We start from the raw sequence: 6,000 nt of genomic DNA, 5'->3' as shown, positions 1-6,000 counted from the left end.
GCCATCTCCTTTGCCTCAGGTTGAGTTCCTTCTGGCTAAAGACATATTGCAAGCTCTTGTGATCGGTGAATACGTCAATATGCACTCTATACAAGTAGTGGCGCCAGATTTTAAGCACAAACACCACAACTGCCAGCTCGAGGTCGTGAGTTGGGTAATTCCTCTCATGAACCTTGCTGTCTTGAAGCATAGGCTATCACCTTCCCCCTTTGCATCAACACACAACCCAAACCAATTCTAGATGCATCACAATATATCACCAAACCCTCTGTACCATCGGGCAAGGTTAGAACGGGAGTAGTGGTTAGCTTGGTCTTCAATTTCTGGAAGCTCTCCTCATAAGTATCGGACCATTGGAACTTAGCTTTCTTTTGAGTCAGCTTAGTCAATGGTGATGATATAGATGAGAATCCCTCCACAAACCTTCGATAATAGCCAGCCAAACCCAAGAAGCTCCTTATCTCTGTCGGGGATGTGGGTCTGGGCCAATCCTTCACAGCTTCAATCTTTTGAGCGTCAACCTGAATACCATCTCCAGATATGATGTGGCCTAAGAAAGCCACTGATGCAAGCCAAAATTCACATTTGGAGAACTTTGCATACAATACCTGTTCTCTCAAAGTTTGTAAGATGATTCTAAGATGATGGGCGTGCTCCTCTTCGTTCTTGGAGTAGACCAGAATATCATCTATGAACACAATCACAAACATATCAAGATACGGTTTAAACACTCTATTCATGAGATCCATAAAAGCTGCAGGGGCATTCGTCAACCCAAAGGACATGACCAAGAATTCAAAGTGGCCATAACGAGTCCGGAAAGCATTCTTCAGAATATCATATTCCCTCACCTTCAACTAATGGTAGCCGGATCTCAGGTCTATCTTTGAGAAACAAGTGGCACCCTGAAGTTGGTCGAATAAGTCATCTATTCTGTGGAGAGGGTACTTATTCTTTATGGTGACCTTATTCAGCTGTCTGTAGTCGATACACATTCTAAGGGACCCATCTTTCTTTCGAACAAATAGGACCGGAGCTCCCCATGGTGAGACACTTGGCCTAATAAATCCCTTGTCTAACAAATCCTTCAATTGCTCCTTCAACTCTTTCAACTCAGCTGGGGCCATTCTATATGGAGGAATTAAGATAGGTTGGGTGTCAGAAAGAACGTCAATCCCGTAGTTGATCTCCCTATCAGGAGGGACTCCAGGCAGATCCTCGGGAAAAATATCGGGAAACTCATTGACAACCGGAACCGACTCAAGGGATGGAGACTCAACATGGTTGTCTTTTACTCGGACGAGGTGATAGATACACCCTTTTGAGATAAGCTTCCTGGCCCTAAGGTAAGAAATAAACTTACCCTTAGGCGTGACAGGACTCCCTTTCCACTTTATGACTGCCTCATTCGGGAATTTGAACTTGATAATCCGAGTCCTACAATCAATAGAGGCATAACAGACATAAAGCTAGTCCATGCCAAGAATCACATCAAAATCAACCATGTCTAACTCAACCAAGTCAGCCAAGGTATCTCTGTGATGATTTGACATAGTGCAATCTCGATAGATTCTCTAAGCTAAGACAGAATCACCGATAGGAGTAGCTACGCAAAAGGGCTCACAAAGATATTCAGGAACTTTATTGAATTTACTAGCCACATAGGGAGTCACAAAGGATAGGGTGGCACCTGGATCCATCAATACATAACAATCAAGAGAAGAGACTCGAATCATACCTATTATGACATTTGGAGAGTTCTCTTGATCTTGATGACTACCCATGGCATATAAGCGATTTGTACCTCCACTCATACCCGAAGTAGTGACCCTCTGATTACCCCTAGCCGGCGGTGCGGTGGCAGAATGCTGGACTCTGTTTCCCCCTGTTGGACACTCTCTCTGAAAAATGGTCCATTTGGCCGCATTTATAACAACCAACTCTTCCCGCTCTGCATTCCCCCAAGGGGAGCCTACCACATTTGCCGCATGGTGGCTTTCCCCTCGTACCTTGACTTACACTGGCCTGTGATTGAGAGCCCTGGGGTCTGAAATTCTGGTGACTCTGACCCTACCGATCATACTTGTTCTACGGCATAGGTGCACTAGCAGTAGACGAGGCATAGTTGGAAGGCCTCTTTTGGAAGAAGGACCTGTTTCCCTTATTTTGCCTCTATTCACCATCATGGCCCGCTGATTTTACCTTCTTGATCAGGTGCTCTTCTCTGTCTTTTCTTTTCTCCTCCTCCACTTGTTGAGCATACACCATTAATCTGGAAATATCCATATCTGAGATCAACAATGCTGCTTTGCACTCCTTCTTCACATGCCTCCCTAATTCGGAGACGAACTTCCTCATCTTCTACGTCACATCTGGGATCATTTCTGGAGCATACCTGGACAACTGGATGAACTTCAGGCTGTACTCCTTAACAGTCATGCCTTCTTGTTTCAGATTCACAAATTCCTTCACTTTCGCTTCCCTCAATTCTCGGGGAAAGAAGTGGTCAAGAAAGGCCCCCTCAAATTCATCCCACCTAGCAGGCTCAGCATCCTCACCCCTACCTTATTCCCATTGATTATACCAAATGTTTGCCACATCTTTGAGTTGATAACACACCAACTCAACCCCTTCAATTTCCGTAGCATGCATAGCTTTCAGAATATTCCACATCTCATCAATAAAATTTTGGGGGTCTTCGTCAACCTTAGAACCCGTGAATGCAGGCGGATTCATCCTTAGAAAGTCTCTAATTCTAGTAGCAGCAGATGGCTCTTGGGAACTAGAGCTGAGAGTCGGCGAACTCTGGTTACCACTTCAAGCAGCCATTAATTGCGTGAGCATTGCAATCGCCCCACGAAATTCTGCTTTTGATGTGGGCGCAGGTGGAGTAGCAGGCACTTGAGGTGCCTCCGCATATCTCGTAGGTCGGCCTCTAGCCCTTGCTGGGCGTACCTCTGACTGTGGCATCCCTGCATTATCAACATTCCTCTGGCTAGCGGTACCTCTAGGGGGCATTATCTGTAACGTATAAATGCACGAATTAGAAAGGATTTTTATAGAGTTTAACTCTATCGCATGAATTCCAGAGTATGAAAGAAGTGAAACAATTCCTAATGTCTCATAGCCTCCTGATTATAAGTGTGGTGCACAACACACCCATAAGCAAGACTCTACTAGACATGGCTTCATAGACTCCCTAGGACACTTGAACTCTAGGCTCTGATACCATGTTTGTCACGCCCCGGGAGGGTATCCTAGGCGTGGACGACACTCGAAGGCCATTTCTGACCTCCGAGCGAACCACCTGGTCCAGTCACACATTCAATCAATCACATTTTCTTAGCGGAAAACTCAATTAAAGAAATACTGTTCATATATGGGGGCCGAAGGCCAAACATTTACAACCCAACAAGACAATAAAATAAGACTCCTCAAAATAACAGTTCGACTTCCCCACACTCCAGTCTATGAAGCCTCTATCAAAGTCTAAGAGGTGCCAATGACAAGTCCATGGCTACCAACAATTAAAATAAAGGAAATGTCAACAAAACTGTACATGAAGGCTCAACATCCTCCGGAAATTAGGAGGACTCACCAACTAGCTGAGGGTGTATGTGGATCTTCAACGGAGCACCGGTTGATGATCTCTAGTACCTGTCTCTTCATCATGAAATGATGCAGGCCAAATGGCATCAGTACATGGAATTTATGAGTATGTAAAATGGCCGAATACAACGAACATCAAGGAAGAATTAATCAACTCGGAAGCTCAACTCAAGAGGAATAACAACTCAATCAAATGTCCTAAGTCTAAACAAGAATATGATTTAGACGGGACCAATCACATACAATTCAACTCAATCTGACTCAGAGTACTATCAAGACCTATTTGAGAGTTTCTCTTAACCGACAACCATCACTTATGAGCCAGTGAAAGTACAATAAACCGACGTTGTTGCCGCGTCCGTTCATACCTTTCCAGGGTATGAACGAATCAACCAATTATGGATCCAATCCAACCAAGTCCTATAATGTCAGGACAAACATTTTGGGGAAAAATCCGACTTTAACGGTTCAATCCCCTTCTACGTTTGGCGACGTAGTTATTGGGTTCGAGTATAGACTTTACTCTTGCCCAATTCGGTGCTCGATATTCCTCCCAAGACTCAATGCTCATAAAACTCCATCCAATCAACTCAATCAAATCATATCGACAAGTCTCATTACAACCTTGTCAACTCATCAACTCTATCATGATCAAATCTTTTCCAGTCATACTATCCGGTCAATCTCAGTCATATCTTTCAAAAGAAATTTGAATGCACATTTATAGCAACATGTAAGCACAACCAATCATTTCCTCTATCCATTTACTCAATCTTTGAAATTCATCACAACTCCAAGGCTTCAAGTCAACAATTTAAGATAAGCAACATTTTTAAGAAAATAGCATCCTTCATCATAATCCACATAATTAAGAAGATCAATAAAACATATTTAACAACTCATCTTTATCGAATCATACTCACATAAAGGCTCAATTTAGGAACTTCTTGGCTCCACAACATCAAAAAATATAGAATCAAATACATAGGGGACAAAGTTCATACAAGCATAAACCATACCAAGAAACTCCATTTTTATGGACATCTAACCTCAAAGAAAGAGTAGGGCACATGGGTGGACTCACCCTATGTTTTAGATGGCCTTACATACCTTAGGGAAGACTTGGAGAAAACCTTGATGTTGGGTCTTCAATGGAAGACTCAAATCTTGAAGCTCTTGGGACAAATCCTTGTTGAGAATGGAGAAGAAGAAGGATATGAAGAAGAGAGAGAGGAACTTCTAAGGCTTTTAGAGAGAGAGAGGGCTGGAAATTTTGATCCCAAAATGACCAATGGCAATACATATATAACTTGGGTAAGTTTCCAAATTACCCCTCCTCAAAAGTTCTAAAAATAGGCTAAAAATGCACTTGGCGCGATAGTGGCGCGTTGCGCCATTGCAGCACCAGGCCGATTATGCCTAAAACCTGCACACCTCGTAGTGGCGTGCCACGCCAAGCACCAAACTACTGAGGCATGTTTCTGGCGTGATAGTGGCGCGTCACGCCCTTATAGCGCCAAGGCCAAAGTTTCTGGGTTTTGGAAATTTGGCCTGAAAAACCCTGCACAACTTTTAGTGGAGCATCGCGCCAAAGATCAAACTACTGAGGCATGTTTCTGGCGCGATAGTGGCGCATCTCGCCCTTACAGCGCCAAGGCCATTTCTCCAGCAGTTGCAACCCAGGCCCCGCTCTAGTTCATCTTAGGAGCGTCATATCTTTCGACTCCGAACTCCAAAATTCGTATTCTTGTTGGCATTGGAAAGAAGACTCGATGACCTTTGATTTAATAGATCGTGGGCTACCCAGATCGTCATCTATCAAAAGATAGGGTCGTTAGAAGTCAACCCATCAAGCGAACTCCTCCTCGAACTTAGTCATGATGAATCCTTGGGTTAAATTTGGTCCTAGGGGTCCTTCATGACCCCACATCACCTCTAATGCTGCAACATTTCTCAACAACTCGTCTTAATCACGCGAAGGCTCCATAATACTCGAGTCCGACCCTACCTGAACACAAGAAGGGTCTGAATCTTAAGGAAAAAATTTGAGGGGTGTTACACCTTGCAAGCTATGAATGGGAGAAACTGGAAACATAAAAGCTCATATCCCTTTGAAAATATCATCTCTCCCATGGACTTGGACATGTATACAAGGAAAAAAGTGAGAAATATGTGTATGTATTCAATCTACCTATCATTAATAGAGACACAAAAATATCAAGGAATCCCTACAAGATGTTGACTGTACTGTAGAGATGCAGGAAGAACTCAATCAGTTTGAAAGAAACAAAGTATGGCATCTGATCCCCAAATCTGTTGATAAAACTATTATTAGAACTAGATGGGTCTTCAGAAACAAGTTTGATGATCAAGGTGATGATTACAAATAAA

The sequence above is a fragment of the Solanum dulcamara genome, chromosome 2 (genome assembly GCF_947179165.1).
Source record: "Solanum dulcamara chromosome 2, daSolDulc1.2, whole genome shotgun sequence".
Lineage (NCBI taxonomy): Eukaryota > Viridiplantae > Streptophyta > Magnoliopsida > Solanales > Solanaceae > Solanum > Solanum dulcamara.
Note: the sequence above shows the minus strand (reverse complement) of the source record.